Genomic DNA, 17325 nt, shown 5'->3' on the forward strand with positions numbered 1-17325 from the left:
CCCAGCCAAACTCCAACTCCTGCAATATGGGGAGGTGTAGCATTGCTGCTGAGAGCCACCATGACATAGGAGCCCGGGGGGGGGGGCAGTGGTTAAATGTAGGTACTGCAGCCACAACTTTGTGAGTTCAGTTCCAGAGGACTCCGGGTTGACTCAGTCTTCCATCATTTCATAGGTCTGTGAAATGAGCACCCAGTTTGTTGTGGGCAATTAGTTTACAGATTATAAACTGCTTAGAGAGTGCTGAGTTCACTATGAAGGGGTTTAGAAATGTAACTGCTATTGCTATAGTGATTTGAGTGTTCGATTCCCAGCTCTGCCATGAAACCAACTGGGTGATCTCAGGCAAGTCATAGGCGGGATACAGACCGTCCAAAAAGGACGATCTCCCAGTGCCTTGCTTTGCTACGCGAGGGAGCCGCAGCGGACAAACCACACGGCTCCCTCATGGAGCAAAAAGAACCAGCAAAAAGCAGGTTCTTTCTGCAGCACCCAATGGCGCCACGACGTGACTGACGCTAAGCGTTCATCACATCAAAATGGCGCCCGTGTGAACAGGGCGCCACCATTTTGACACCCTTGTCACATGCGAGGGGCGAGTCGCGTCTGGAAGTGCCCCCCCTCGCACGTAATGACGGCTCCCCATAGGGCCTGTCTGTAAAGCGCCATAGTCTCTCAGCCTCAGGGAAAGGCAACAACAAACTTCCGCTGACCAAATCTGCCAAGAAAACCGCCTTAGAGTTGCCATAAGTCCGAAATTACTTGTAGGCACACAAAAACAACAATGCTTTGCTGCTGCTGCTCCTAAAAGTCTAAACCTAGCAAGTGTTTTCTGTCAGTGCAGCAGTGGTGTTGGTAAAAGAAACTGATTGCAGGCAGAAAAACTCCCAAGACTCAGCTGATTTTATTTTCAGAAGATTAAGATTTGTGGCAGGTTAAATAAATAGCTTAAATAATAAGTAATATATTTTTAGACGTGCACCTAACCATATTTCTCCCATAAGTCCTGTAATTTTTAGAGTGTGGATTACTATAGCATAGACCTTTTTTAATGATCACAACAATCACATTATAATATAACTTAGTATATATTCATATGTCCCACCTGAGAGGCTCAAAGGCCTTGTGCATTAGTAGTCTAAAGCTATGTAAGATACTGGAATTCAATATCAGAAATAAAGTTTTGAATCAAATCTGAAATCCTCAGCTTCAGATGTGGATGTTTTTCTTTTTTATGTTTGCTTGGACTGAAATTCCTGCTACTGAAACATTAGAGATGTGAGGTTTAGCAAAACTGTAATCCTTCTTGAATTATGGTTACATGATGTGACAAATCTTGAACATTATGTGTACCCACACATGCCTGTTTTTCTTCAAGCATATTGACAACTAACATAAAATAGAGAATCTATTTTTAATAGATTACAAAATGGAGAAAAGCTTCTATGGGTTTCTAAGCACATGGGAACCAAGTAAAAGTACTGTCTGCTAGTGATTTCTATTATACATACCCTTTATGAACATAATAGTGCTTCCTTCTCTCCCACACTCCTGTAAGGTATTCATAAAACCAGCAGCAGTACACATAACCTCCTCAAACACACACACTCTCTATTCTTCCAGTACCCTCTTCTTCTCTTACACAAAATGTATCTCCAGCCTGCCTTTTAAACCAAACTGAGGCATCTTATTGCTTTACATAGCCAGTTTCTAAGCTCACATTGGAGTAGCCATTTTTAAATGTCCCCCAGGGCAGAAATAAGAGTGTCCCATAAGAAGTCATGGAGAATTTTAATACGGCTATAATTGTTCGCCAGAAGAGAGCAGCAGTGCAGGAGATTTTGTTCTTTTTCTCTCAGGTCTTATTTTGTGTATGAAATCTGAGTTTATTTATAGTGTTTTAATTTAAAAAAAAATACTGTAGCTCTGCCAATATAAACTCCAGTGCAGATACAATCCACTTTCTCCCATATTGCAGGTTGGGATGGAACTGTGGTCCTGTAATGCATTTTTTTGTTGTTGCTAACATTGAAAGTTGGAAGTGGTGCTGGGGCTAGTGTGGATTTTTATTCAAACATTCCCCTTGCAAAGACCCTTCAGGTCACCCATTCTCTCTCACTTATTCCCACAGCGTCCCTCCTAGCTAAGATATACACAAATACTTTATAATCAGTATTCAGTAACAAAATCAGCCTGAAGTTGCTTCAGTGATATATGGGAATTACGACTGATGAATAAAATTAGTACAAAAAACATTACTAAGGATTCTGTATGGTGTGGTATGGGAGGAGGTCAGTGGGGGGGGGGGGTGACACCATAAATACTGCACAGGGTGATGCCACTGGTCCAGTGATCTCCACTTTGTGGGGGACTGGTTTAGAGAACAGCCAGAAAAATCAAATTGGCTCCTGTGTGCTGACTATGTGTTGCAGGTTGCTTGCCCTTAAGTGATTTGTTTAAATGGAGAATTTAAAAAATAGTCTTCATAGAGAAATGATGGATTTTCACAAAAGGAAAAGCAAAATTCCTTCAGTTTCCTCAATTAATAGGATGTATTTAAAGAAGCAAAGGAAGTAGGCATTGCAATAAAACAAACATTAATAAGAAACAGAAATTTAAGCAAGAAGAGAAATTCTTTAAACTGCATTATCTTATTAATATTGTAACACACAGTCAGTCCTCCATATCCACAGATTTTGCATCCATAGATTCAGTCATCCATGGCTTGAAAACATTCTCCCTCCAGAAAATAAAAATAACAAAATAAAATCAGAAATCAAAAAAGCAAGCCTTGATTTTGCCATTTTATATAAGGAACAGCATTTTACTATGCTCTTGTGTATAACTGGGACTTTATATACCAAAGGATTTTGGTATCCATGGAAATATATCACGGAATTTGGTATCCATGGGGAGTCCTGGAACCATACCCCAGTTGATATAAAGGACCCACTGTATTTGTCAGAAAATAAGACAGCAGATAGCTGGTCTATATTCAACTTTAGACTGTATGATCTCCTAGATTTTTGCTGATATTTAGAATATCCAGGTTTTATAATGCAGAGATGTAATTTGCCCTGTATGGTTTAACTATATAAACCAGGGGTAGGCAACCTTTTTGAGCCGGGGGCCGGGTTGCTGTCCCTCAGACAACTGGGGGGGCCAAAGCCAAAAAATAAATAATTTTTTAAAAAATTAAATAAATAAATAAACTAGGACAAATGTAGGACAAAATTTTCAAATGGAAGACACTTTTTTTAAAAAAATGGAGGACACGTGAAAAAATTTGCTGATTTTTTAAAAAATGTTAATATAAATGCATGTTTCTGAGGCTTCTATAGACAATTGCCCCCCAAAGGCCCCGGCGGCAATTGGCAGCAGGACCAGGCTGGGGCCGGTCCCAAGGCCTCGCCGGGCCGCATCCGGCCCACGGGCCGCAGGTTGCCTACCCCTGATATAAACTCTCAATTTGGGGCAGATTCAGATGAGAAAAGACAGTCATACATTGGTTTCATCCTTTGGCTTTTAATATTCAAAGCCAGCATCTTAGACTCAAACCAGAAAAACAATGAAAATCAGTGACAGTTTTAACAGCCTACATCTTCTGAATGATGTACTCCAGTCAGCAGCCTGGTATCTGTGATCGAAATCCAGTTGTTAGTCTGGACTAGAGTAGACCCATTAAATCTGTGAGATTCAATGTGTTGATTTAATGGGCCTTCTCTAATCTAATAATTTTATTAAGGCCTCTCTTCTGAACCATTTGAAGCTTTTAAACTGACCTCTAGGTTACGTTCATATATAATGAGTTAACAACAATCATAAATGGGCTTGTGATTTTGTGTATGAGTTAGGAGAAGGGAAAGGAAGAGAAGATGGAAAGGAGTCCATTAAGAACATGAAGTACAGTCAGTCCCTTCAGATTTGCAGTGTTGACTTTTGTGGATCTGAATATTCACGGATTGAATTGCTATATTCTATCCAGTAATCTCTAGGTCCTCCATTAGGGTGCAACTAGAAATTGACCATAGAGTTACACTGGAGGACCTAGAGATTTCTATAGAGGTGTTCTCTCAGGTAAAAAAAACCAGTCTTGTTTTTAATGTGTGGTTTTTCCACTTTCACAGGGGTCCTGTGCCCATAACCCCAAAGAATGTGGAGGAGCCACTGAACACAACTGATATTAATTATCAGTACTCTAATTTTCAAATTGAAGAGAACATTCTTTGTTCCTAAGAGCCACTGAGACTATGGACCAGAACATACGGCCCAGAAAGAGCATCCAGAGGCTGCTCCAGCCACAATGCACTGGGACTGTAGCGACCGCATGGTCCGCTTTGGAATTAGGGCAGTCCCAAATGGTACTGCTAAGAGTTGGATTTAATCTGCTCCACTTTGGGGGCATGCATTGTTTGAACACCGCCACCCCCCCAACAGCCATAAGCTGCCTTATTTGACTCATGTGTTTTGGGGCTAAGATTCTGTCTTTACTCTCCCATTTCATTGTTATTGTCATGTGTCTTCAAGTTGACCTCAACGTATAATGATTCTGTCTTAGGGTTTTCTTGGCAACATTTATTCAATGGAAGTTTGCCATTGCCTTAGGATACTACTGTAAATAATATGAAAAAGCCACTGAGTTGTCTAGCAGAACCACACTTCAGTTCTTGGTGTAGGTTGTCCACCAAGGTGACAAGGGCAAGCTCCCTTCCATAATAAGGCCTGAAGCCAGATTGAAATGGAAAGTTGGCTTTCTGCCATGGCAAAAATCCATCCAAAGAATGTGACTTTCAAATTGATTTGAACAGTGCTGTTGCTTGCCACCTAAAATAATAATTAGAATTTAAAATTGTGTTTAAAAATGTATAGATGCCTTTTATTGCACCAACTAATACTCAAAAAGCTAGAAGTACTGTATACTATGAACAGTAAATTATCTCTACAACTAGTTTTTTTGTATAATCTCTCTATGTTCTCTTCCTGTTTGTTTTATAAGACTAAAATTTATTCAGAATTTGATAATCAATCACAGATAGAGATAGGTGTATGGGACTATAACACACTACACATTAGTTCTAGTCTAATAATTATAATAGTTATGCATTACGTAATAGTAAGAGGAATGATTGTAACTTTTTTGGGGGGGGAAGTTTGCTGTGTTCTGACAAATTTGAGAACTGTTTCTAATTTTTATATTAGGGCATAAATATATGTGATTTGATACCAGTGAAATGAGATAATATGTAATGACAGGCATTCCTTGGTAAACAGCTCATGGTACAGTTGTTATGATGTGGATTAGATTTACATAGTGTAGTTAAAACAAATTTTACCATTCTTAATGCTAGAATTTAAGGCCATCCTATGAAGCTAAACTATAGGAGATAAAAGGAAATACAGCTTCCCGTTGTTCTCAGTTAATCTAAAAGAGATTGTACAGATTCAGAGATAAGGCGATCAATGGTTACTAGTTATGATGGCTATGTATTATCTCCACTGTCACAGTCAGTACGCCTCTATGTCTCAGCTGCTAAGGAACACAGATGGAAAGGTGCTCTTGTCCTCATCTCCTACTTCTGGGTTTCTTATAAGTTTGTGGTTGGCCCCTGTGAGAACAGAAAGCTGGACTAGGCAGACGTTTGATCTGATCTGCTTCAGTTTGTCATACATTATCAATTCAATTCATCAGTTTTATGTGAAAACTACTTTAACTGACTTAAACCTTACAGCAATGCTGCTAAATACAGATTCATTTGTGGGCAGTTTTTGTTTTTTAAAAATGCTGTTCTTTTCCACACAGCAGAAGTACATAGGCCAGGGCTGGAAAATATTTCAGAATTCTAGCTCCCAACATAATAATGGCCTTTTGTGGGACGGAAAAAGAGATCCAGTCTTACGACTGTAAGAGCTCTGCTGGATCCAACAGCTAACTAGCTAGATAGGTTCAAGAACCCTGTGAGCAGGACATGGAGATAGAATTCTCATCTGTGCATTTGGCTTGGTTTGTCTTAAGGCCATTTCACACTATACATTTATAGCGCTAGTATTCTGCTTTAAAAACCATAGCTTGGCCTGTGGAATCCTGAGGTTTGTAGTTTGGTAGAAACTAGAGTCCTCTGGCTGAGAATTTTAAATGCTTCTCCGAAGTCCCAGGATTCTGTAGGATGGAACCATGGCAGTTAAAGTGGAATTATAGTGCTATAACTATGTAATGTGAATGGGCCCTCAGTGATGTAGGGATCACTTTGTATTTTATACAGGCGGCCCTAGGTATTTGCTGGGGTTTGGTACCAGGATCTCCCCCCACCCCCCCACCCCATGGACACCAAAATCTGTGGATACTCAAGTCCCATTAAATAAAATGGAAAAATAAAGATTTGCTTTTTTGAATTCATATATTTAAAATAATATACTTTCAAGCTGTGGATGCTTGAATCCGTGGATATGGAGGGTTGGCTGTATTTCTGGGCCCCAGTTGCCAGGATTCTTGTACCCCATTGTAAAAAAAAAAAAGAAAAAAAAAGGGAAAGTCAAGGTTAGTTCACTGTAGCTTCAAAACTGTGAAAGATTCTCCCTCTTTAGGCTTGCCTAGAATCTTCAGGGGAAGGTCTTGTTTCAGTCCTACTATTGGGGATGATACAGGAGAAGGCCTTCTCCCAGGGTGTGGAACTCCATTCCTTGGAAGGCTAGGCAAGCCCTATCTCTCCTTCTGCCAGCAGGAAAAGACCTTTTTATTTAGGCAGCCTTTTGGCCATTAATGGGTCGCTGCAGAAGAGTTTTTAATGCGACAGTTGTGCTGTACTCTTTTGCCTCCCCCCCCCCACATCTGTTATGCTTTAAATGCTTTAAAATTGTTTTTCATTTAGTGCTGTTTTCGAATACAGTCTGCCCTCCATATCTATGGATTCTGCATTCATGCATTCAACCATCTCCAGCCTGAAAATATATATATTTTTAAATTCCAAAAATTATACCTTGATTTTGCCATTTCATATAAGGGGCACCATGGTACAGTGCCATTGTATATATTGGGACTTGAGCTTCCATGGATTTTGGCATCCATGGTGTGTTCGGGAACCAAATCCCTGGAAGAAACCAAGGCCCCAATGTAGTTTATTTAATAGAGCTCAATTGTTTTAACTATTATTTTTCTTTTAGATGTATTATGTTTTAATATATGCTGTAAACCTCCTTGGATTGTATTTTGGGAGGAAGGCAGTAGTAAATAAATAAAAATAATGGAGATCTTAGAGTGAATCTGCTATTAGGGAAAATGTTTGAACCATATTTATGCGAGACTTCTGGCAAAATGAGTTGCATGTTATAGCCCTTCATAAACAGGTTGTGCTGTGTAGTTTTCAAGGCCACATATAAATACAAATTGAGATGCTAGTTACCTCAACATAGCTGGAGTTTAATTCCATGTTGACTTTACAATAGATTGGCTTTTGCTAGTTTTTAACCCGCAGTTTCCTCACCTTAGGGAATTGTACAGTGCACTTGAATTCTGTAGGTACTAATAATTGGTCTAATGGAGATTGGGCTCTTGAGGCTTTGCCAAAACTTCCATTAAATTGAGAGCTCTTGATGTTCTGATGAGTCAGGTGGTTTGTATGCATAATTTCTTGATGGCTACTTCTTTCCATCACTTCAAAAACAGCAACACCAAAGTCATCTCTTGCCTCCTGTACTATTCTGTTTTCATACTAATTTGCTCACGTACAGTCTTGTGTTCTGATTTTGATTTAGAGAGATTTCTCTTGGATCCTGTTTGTGAAAGTCATTTTATTTTTTTATTTCTTTTACTGCTCTCCAGATTTCCTTCTCTAGACTTTACTTCGTGAAGTAAACAATTAAGAGCTATTTAATTTGGGACTGGTGTGATTAAGGGTGTGGATCTTCTGGCACATGAGCCTGGCCTGCTGACCAACCAGTGATCTTTTCCCTCAGTGTTCTTTGACCTTTACAACCTGTAAGTCAGCTTCCCATTTACAACTGGATGGGCTGAAAACTATAACATGAGACTTGTGAATCCAGAGCACCCTCCTGACCTTCAATCAAGCTGTTTTTTAAAGATTATTACTTTAAAAATCTGACCAAGTGAGCTTTGGGTGACAAAAGCTGATGCCACAACAATGTATGCAAGTCTTCAAGGTTCTTTTTTGTTTCTGGTTTAAGAATCCTTACCTAAAGGTTCTGTGTTGAGGCAGGCATGGTGGTTTCCCCTCTGCTCTTTCTTCAGTCCAGCTCTTCAATATTTTTTTTTACTGAATCTCAGAAAACAGCTCATAGTTGGGTGATGGGATGGATTGTGACATCAAGAATAAACTGCCAATCAACAGGGTACTCCCTCCCACCTTTTGGCTAGGTTTCCATCCTGTGAAGTTATTGGTTGAAATGCTTTTGGGTACTCTATTTAAGGCAACAGTTTCTGAAAATCTGTCTTCTGTGACCTTGATGAAAACTTTGTTTCTGTGACTCCGCCACCTTAGTAACTTTCCTTTCTGTTGTCCTAAGGTGGCATGCCTATGATATATATTTGTCTTATGTTTAACTTACCCAACCAACACTTTCTGTGCAGTTCTGATCTGGATCTTAAGTGCATAAAGAGAAGAAACTAGCATTCATTTCAATAGGCTATAGTCTAGTATGGTGACTGATATATTGGGTTCATTTTTTTTCATTTTCCAACATGCTTTTCATGCTGCTTTAGATGATTTCACATTCTTCTAAGTTTCTTTTATTCCTTTCTTCTGTTGTTTCTTATTTTTATGTTCATGTTGTTTCAGTTTTTCCTATTCAAAGCAGTAAGCAACTTCACTCTCTCTTTCTTGCATCTGAGAGCTTGCATTACATAACCATCTTGGATCCCAGGAGAAAAATGTGATATAAATCAAATAAATAAATGAATGAATAAAAAAATGTATTTGAGCCAATCCCAGTCTTCACAGAAATAGTCGCTTGTTGTATTATGTTAAGTAGTCAGCTGCTGTGAGAACTTTAGATTGTATGCTTAACAGTATGGATGTATTTTCTCCTAAGGCTACATTTAAACCACTGTGTATTTGTTGACTTGTTTGCAAAAGAACAATCTGTAACGTGCATGCACACTATTATAGAAATAACGCATACCTACATATAATGCACCTCTGTGACCCTCCAGAAACTGAAGATGACTCTCTAAAACCATGGCTTCCAAACTGCCCCTTATGAGATTTTGGGCTTCAGCTCCCAGAAGCCTCAGCCATGCTGGCCAATAGTCTGGGATTCTGGGAGCTAAAGTCCAAAGTCCCTTCGGACCACTGCTTTCAGAGTTGTAATGATGACCTTCTGGGGCTTGAGAATCTGAACTGGCATATAAGATTTGTCATACTAGTGTGGCAGAAGGTTGTTTAGTGCTGTTTAAGCTGCCCAGCACTGGGAAAACAGCATGATTTGGCATACTTACCCAATCACTTCAAGCATCTGTTCCTGAAATGAGTAATCACATATGCCCTCTCATTTAGTAAACATCTCAGAAGCAACTGTCTGAGTCTGACAAGCTGAAAATCTGTCTCACTAGGAGTCATATCCTATGCATGTTCTCTTGGATTAGTCCTACTGAGTGTACTTCAGACTGCCAGACCTTAAACTTAGTAGTGACTAGTGAGAATTTATTAGGCTTCATCTACTCCAGTTGTTCTCAAACTCTTGTTGTCCAGATGTTTTGAACTTCAGCTCTCAGAATTCCTGACTGTCAGCCAAAGTGGCTGTCCCTTTTGGGAAATGAAGTCCAAAACTCCTGGGGAACCAAAGTTTGGGAATCACTGACTACTCTATTATTTATTTCAAGCACTGATTCAGTACTTTCATTGTCTCACCTGAATTTCATGAAAAGGAGAAACCTAGACATGATCAGCATACAAATGGCACTTTATCCAAATCTTGTGGAAGGGCCTCTTTCAACATGAGAGAGAAAACAAAACATGGCCTATAAGATAGCATGGCAGAAATGCAACTGGTCACTAGTTCCCCAGAACCACCTTGTGGAACCAGCTCTCTAGGTGAAAGTAAGATCATTGACTCCATTCTGTCCAGAAGGTTGCCACAACAACCCTGCAAGCCACTGACAGGTCCAGAAAGATTAGCAGAGTTTCATTTGCCATTCTCCTTTTTGCATAGGTTTTTCATGTGACCAAAATGATCTCTGTACCTCAAAACCAGACTGAAATTGGTTCAGATAAACTGTACCTGAAACTATGTAGCCACATCTGCTCAAGTATCTTGCCCCAAAAGAATATATTGATATTTGAGCATTAATGTTGCTAGTAGGTTGGACTGGTTTTCTTTGGGAACAATTTTCATGACTGCCTCGTTCAAGATGACTCAGGTAACTTCTTCTCTCAAACAGTCATTAATCACTTCCTGGATGCAGCCAGCCTATCCCCTTCTGCTTGCATTTATTTACCTTCAAGGTCAATGATCAAGCTGACAAGGGTTGGTAGGATGCTCCTCTCCAAGAACCTGGCCCAGATACTATTTGCTTCAAACCTCACTCTCTGAGGATGATACTTCCTTGTACTTGGGGTTTTGTTTTTGATTTTTTTAAGAAAGCAAATGGTCTATGCATTTAATACATAGATCATAAGTGGGGAACCTGGCTGGAAATTGGATAGGATGAACAACAACAAATCCTATTACAGTACCTCTCACCATTGGTCAAGGCTGTCTTGGGCTGATGCGAGCTGGAATCCAGTAATATCTGTAATGCCACAGGTATCTCAGCCCTGATTTAAACTTCCATTGAAATTGCTGCATGGTGATGTTTTCACTTTGTTGGCAGATTTGAGTCCTAGTTTAAGTAAACAAGTGAAGTTATCCTATCTCTTGAAGAACTTTTAGGACCAAAGTAGTTAAGATCAAAGCTGTTAGCATTATCATGATGACTGAAATAGTAGTAATATCTTATCAGCAGCTAAACTCCTTTTTGACCTAGGAGCCACAGGTCCTGTAAGGGTTTCATCTGAGTAATTTATTCTGAATGTGAATCCCACACCTCCCTCAGGTGCATATTTTAAATTTTAATCTTTAACAAACTTGACCACAGAATACAAAGAGAACAATGCAGTTCTTTCCATTTTTACTCACCAACAGAATCCTTTGAATTCAGCAGGGCTTACTGTTAATTAAACATATAAAAGGTGGCAGCCTAAATGAGTTGTGTACATGTTGGCCATCTGGCTGGGATGCTTTGACTGAGATTTCCTGCATGGCAGGAGGTTGGACTGGATGGCTCTTGTGGTCTCTTCCAATTCTACAGTTCTATGGCGGGATACAAACCGCCATATAGTACGTATAGGATACGTACTAGGGTTATGAAGGGGCGGTGCTTCCGCACCCCCCTAACCCTAGTACGTATCCTATACGTACAAGATGGCGGCGCCCCTTCTACATGGGCGCCGCCATCTTTACGTACTGGACGCATAGCGTCCAGACGTGTCACGGCGCCTATGACGTCGCGAATGCGCCGGCGGCGCTTCGCGACATCATCAGTGCGCCGCAAGAAGAAGCTCCAAAATGGAGCTTCTTTTTTGCTCCGCGCGGCAGTCGCGCGGTTTGGCTGCTGCGGCTCCCGCGTGGAGCAAACGGCGGTGGCGGGGAAGCGCCGCAAAGCGGCGGTTTGTATCCCGCCTATGATTCTATGCAAAAATGTGCATCTAAAAGCTGAAATTGGCCATTGTTTCTGGCTGTGTGCACAGGTAATACATGTTCATTTGCTACCACATACTATGTGAAGTGGCCCTTGGAGCTGCATGCTGCTGTAGAAGACCTAGTAGGGCTTCAGAAGATCCTATCTGTGATATGGAAAAGAGCATAGATGCATTAATACCTTTCAGGAGTGAGTTCTGTGTGAAAAATAGATTCAGCAAGGAATCTCTAGTTTAGATTAGTTCCTGGAACTGCTTCGTTAGACTGTCATTTGAGGCTAGGTTGTGTTCTTCAGAAAGTTCTTCACACATACAGAATGAGAAATCCTGAGTTCTAAGGCAGTCCAACATGATACCTTCCAAATATACTCAATAGAATACTCTTCAGCCTCAGCCAATGCAACAGATTGATTGTGCTAATTTGGGATGATGGTGTTACAGTCCAAAGTATCTGGAGAGCACTAAGTTGGGGAAAGGGTTACCACTTTTTTAGTTTAAAATGTGTCTGTTTTTATAACTGAGACGAGATTAACTTTTATTTACCCTGGTTTGTTTGTTCTGTTTTGCTATAATTTATCTTCCAAGAATATTACAGAACTGGTTCAAAGAGTGACAGGAAATCTACTTACTAAGTAGTACACATCAGTAAGTCATGTAATTGATTTGTAGCAAAGCTGCAAATTGATTGGAAGTTGTTCATTCGTTCCAGACTTGCTCAGCACTGAGAAGACAGTAATATTTGTTTATCTGATTGCTTTCTTTCCAGCAAGATTCCTCCTTTTGTGTTTTGATTTTGACAAGGGCTAGGCAGCAGTACTTAGGAATATGGGTTGCCATAGATCTGTACAGTAGTTTTATTGCTGAACCACAGGATTGGAGCTCTGTTTTTTCCTAATGGTACTTCACAGTAGTTCTGATGTTGCATTTCCTGCCTGTGATATAAATAATTTTTACTGTTTTTAGAACAGAGCTGTTTTGTAAAGTTCATTGCATTAGATCAATGGGTTTCAAAATGTGAAGCATGGACAGTTGCCAAGGAAGGCATGAAAGTCTGTGCCTGTCTCTTGGGAGCAGTCCACACCCTCATCTCTCCTAGTTGTGGGCACAGTGCTGTACGAATTGTGCCATGACAGTTGCATTGTTCTTCTGCTGCCCCCAGACCTATGTGGTATCAATGGGTGAAGACAGCTATCTATCCCAACTTCCACCACTTGTGAACTGTTTGACTTTTTAGGACGTGAGGATTTGCCTACATACACAGATACATTACAGCACAGGCTATGCCATGCCCCTTTACCTGCATTGCTTTTGACCCACTCTCCTTGGGCAAGAGGTTAAGTAGCTGTGTCACATTTGGAGAACCCTTGAAAAACAGCTTTCCAGCTAGAGCAATATTTTTGTGTTGGTTTTTGAAATCCTACACTTTAGAGTTGTTCAGTGCTCCTTGTTATAATTTGTGCCTGTTCCGTGCTTCCTGCCCTCCTGCTGTTTTAGGTTGTACACCCCCCCCCCCCCAAATAAGGATAGGGAATAATGGACAGGATGGGAATTTAAAAGTGCGAGAACTGTTAAAGAGATCTCTGTCACTGTGTTCAGTTCACCTGGACAGATGAAGTTTAGAAAATACACATTTGGAGAAATAATGGCCCGGTACAGACTGCTGCCATGTGCCAGCCTGGGGCCGATTTTAGGGCTTGGGAGAACGGAGTGTCTGCATGCTTCCTAGCCTTACCATGTGCTGCTGGCACCATCTAGGCTCGCCCCCATCCACACGGGGGCTGCCATGATGACATATGTGTGGAGCAGCATCCAAATAGTGCCGCATGCATGTCTTTGGTGCATGCGACAATGGCACCCCGCACGTACCCTAAAAAGAACCCGCCAGGAGTGGGTTCTTTTTAGGCTTCCCAGAGGCTGTGCCGTTTGGTTACTGCAGCCTCTGTCAGGTGCAGAAAGGGGCGGTGTCTTGCCGCCCCTTTCTCCCTGTCTGTCCAGCCCCAATGTGTAGGTACACTCTCCGATTTTGTATTAGCAGGGTAATGTTGTGTATTATATCTAATATGTTGTTGTATTACTTAATACATGGAGTAATTGAGGTTGTGTTTCTTAATATTTGGAATAATTAATGCCATGGGTGGGAGGGGAGAGAGAGAGAGAGAGAGAGAGAGAGAGAGAAAGAGAGAGAGCAGTAGGCAAGCACCTCATGGTCTACCTGGATCCAGAGTCTGTTGGGAGCCCTTTCAAGTTAACAGCTGCCACTGCCATGTCCACCAGAGGCGGGGAAGTTAGTAGTCCTCCCACTGTGCTGAAATCCAGAATTAAAGCATCTTGACTCCACTTTAACTGCCATGACACTATCTTACAGATTCCTGGGATTTGTAGTTTGGTATGGTATTCAGCCTGGTCTGTTAGAGTCCTCTGGTGCCTCACTAAACTACAAATCCAAGGAATCTGTAGGTTAGAGTCATGGCAGTTAACGTGGTGTCAGACTACTTTAATTCTTCAGTGTGGATACACCTTAAGTCTACTTCCTCAGATGGATGGTGTGACAAAGTCTACAAAATCTTGTACAACAAAATTTCTTTTGCCCAGTTAGTCTCAAAGGTACTACAGGATCCCTTTGCATACTGATATTCCAGGCTAGCACTGCTATGTCTTTGAATTCTATTGAATATATTATATATGCTAGTCTAGAAATTTAGGTGAAAATTTTGACCCCAAAAAACCTGAGTCGATTTATCCATGGGTCAGTGTATGTATTGTACTTTGACTCTTACTTTAATAAATCGATCCATCTGCTATGATTTCTGTGGGCTGCTACCCTGTTAAGACTCTTTGCCCACAGAAGTCATGATTGAAAGTCTTCTGGATCCCCCTTCCACTCCTGTTGAGCTGGATAGGACCCCTTGAGACCACCCTTTTCCAGTAGCTGCCACCACTTGATGATTTACCTGATCCTCCCTTAGCAACACACCAGGACTTTACTAAGTGATTCCACAAATACTTTCCCTTGCCAACTTAGGCAAGAACTGAGCTAAAGGCATGTGAAAAAGGAGTGTGAGAGAGGCAAGGTCCCTTAAAGAAAAGCTTTATTCTAACTAAGGAATTCTAGAGTAAAGGATATCATTACATGCAGAACCCCTTGTCCTACAGACACAGATAATGTAAGTTACAGAATACAGTCATTTCAGCCAAGTCAGTAAAGTAACCAAATTTTTTAATGCCACTAGCTAGTACATGTTCCTAATCCTGTGTATAGCTCAGTTGAGATTTGTAGTCCTTGATGTTTCTAGGTACCTGGGAGCCTGGACTCCACTGTCCAACTCTACCAGCTCCTGGTCATCTACCTCAGGGCAGACAGCTCTAAAGGCAGACAAAAGAAAAACTCAAACCGTGTGGTGTAAGGAGACTTTTTTTAAACAAACAAACAAACCTTTCCTTAGAAGTCTCTCAAAAATTCCCGGTTCTGCCTATCTAATTGGTCAGTTGGCATCTCATCAGCTGTGATATAAACCCTCATTAAAATGCACCTCCTCCTCACATTTAACCCTTTATCTGGGAAAGTCCTCAGATAAATGGGGGACCCCATTTATCACACCATCCCCTGGTGAAAGGCAAGAGCGTAATCTGTTCTGGAAACTGACCCCCTTCTATTCTCTCATTCATCCAGCCACAGACAGTTATGCCTGCTGGAATTTTGTAAGTTCGTTGGCACCGTTTTACCCTGACATCCATGGATCATATCAAAATCCATAATTTTGGCCCCCCAAGCTGCCCTCCTGTCAGTGTACAGTCAAGTATGTATGGTACTCACTGCACTTTGTAACCAAGTACAGTGTATCTAGTTCACATTAGGGTCACCATAAGTCAGAAATGACTTGAAAGTACAAAACAACAATAATTTAGTGCCTGAGATTGCCTCTTTCCCCCCTTGTCTCCCTCCTAATTCCTTTTCCTTTAATGTCTCTTTCTCTGTCTTTGTAAGGCTGTGTGATCTTAGTGTCTAAGGTCCAAAACACACTGAAGAAATAATCAGTTTTGAGAGTGCTTTAACTGCCCTGGCTCAGTGCTTAGGGGATACTGAGAATTTAGTTTATTGTGGCATGAGAGCTCTCTGACAGAAAAGGCTAAATGTCTCACAAAACTACAGTTCCCAGAATTCCCTAGCATTGAGCCAGGACAGTTAAATGGCCTTAATCTGGATTATTTCTTCAGTTGTTTTGGACCTAAGTAACACTTCAGTCAATTTTTCTCCCTGTAGTTGCTTAATATAAAAGGTCAACTATCATTTTTTAGATAGTTGACTTTTAGCTAAGAAGCTTCAGTGATTTCCACAGCGTAATAATATTCATGTAATTTCAGGTGATTTGAAGATACATATACCCACCATCCCTACCACATTCATTTGACTTGTGGACTTTGTACAATATCTTCAAAATTTAAAGTTAAGAACCAAAATATCCGCTGATTATATACAAACTGACTAAATTCTGTTGCTATGTATACTGCTCTTGCTTAACTTGTCCATGTGTTATTACAATGAATACATAGTCTTTGCCAAAATGATGTGTTTGCTAAAACAGAATATGCCAGAAGAAAATGCAGCCTGTTTTGTTTGAGTTGATTACTCAGAGAGAGATACTGTTACAGCTTTGGGTGTTCAATTGCCTGGATTACTGTGAGTAGACCAATTGCTGAACAATTGGTGACAATAGATAAACAACTGTTGACCATGGGTGAATAGTGTTTTTTTTTAATAAAAGACACTAATGTTTCCTAATTATTGGAAATTTCCACACCCATTCACTTTTGGAAAATGCCTCATTTTGATGAGTGGTAGAGAAACAAATTTGGGTGCAATATAAAATAGGGAAGAACAGAAATGGTGAAGAACAGAGACAAGAAAGGAATGTACAGTAGTGGATTTTGTTTTAATATAGAGAGGTCAAGTGGACAAGAATCAATGTAATACAAAGCTACAGTCTGTCACATATGACCAATAATAGATTCTTTATAAATAGTAAGTCTTGTCAATTCAGTGAAAGCCAAACTGAGTGAGGGTTAATAGATTACTGGAACAATTTTTGCAAAAGTTTAATTGGGTGCTAAACAATCAGTGAACCACAGCCATCTGCACAGGTTTTCCTCTGACTGGCATGTGATTAAGTCATTACAACAGTAAAGTGAGCAGGGATTCTACAATCCCCCAGACATTCTTATACAAACTGGCAAAGCTGCCCTATGTTTATTCACTGGGAGAAGTCACTGGGCAGTGGGCTATGGCATCTAACACAGAAAATGTCGATGGATCTCTACATGGCTAGGTGACTTGCTTGGTCCCATACTTAAGATGAGCAGTGTTTCTGATTCTTTTTATGCTTTTTCAATTATTCATATACTGTAACTGTATATGCAGCACTTTGATGTCATCTTCTAAATGAAAAAATAGGTCATTATATTTAGTAAAAAGGTTAAGTTAAGCGTTGTATCTGGGACAGGCTCTTCTGCACACAAAACAGGCAAACCTCTGTCAGAACTTACTTACTTGGTTAAGGTGGTGCCTAGTTAGTAGAGCAGCTGGATGGCCTAAGGAACATGGGACATATTAATCTTGGGTTTTCATTGGTCTTTAAAGTGA

General features: G+C 40.5%; 2 protein-coding genes across 3 annotated transcripts in view; one reads left to right on the top strand and one right to left on the bottom strand.

Moving 5' to 3' along the window:
* The window catches only part of LOC121934125 (glycerol-3-phosphate dehydrogenase 1-like protein), a 65376-nt gene extending 57134 nt beyond the window's left edge, over positions 1-8242 (bottom strand). The window contains exon 1 of one of the 2 annotated variants that reach the window (XM_042474240.1): positions 8188-8242. The gene's annotated coding sequence lies outside the window, so the exon portion shown is untranslated. The remainder of the gene's footprint in view (positions 1-8187) is intronic. The other variant, XM_042474223.1, reaches the window with a different exon arrangement.
* Positions 1-17325, top strand: part of OSBPL11 (oxysterol binding protein like 11) — a 65192-nt gene that overhangs the window by 14380 nt on the left and 33487 nt on the right. The gene's annotated exons all lie outside the window — the stretch shown is intronic.

This window comes from Sceloporus undulatus, chromosome 1 (assembly GCF_019175285.1).
Source record: "Sceloporus undulatus isolate JIND9_A2432 ecotype Alabama chromosome 1, SceUnd_v1.1, whole genome shotgun sequence".
Taxonomy (NCBI): domain Eukaryota; kingdom Metazoa; phylum Chordata; class Lepidosauria; order Squamata; family Phrynosomatidae; genus Sceloporus; species Sceloporus undulatus.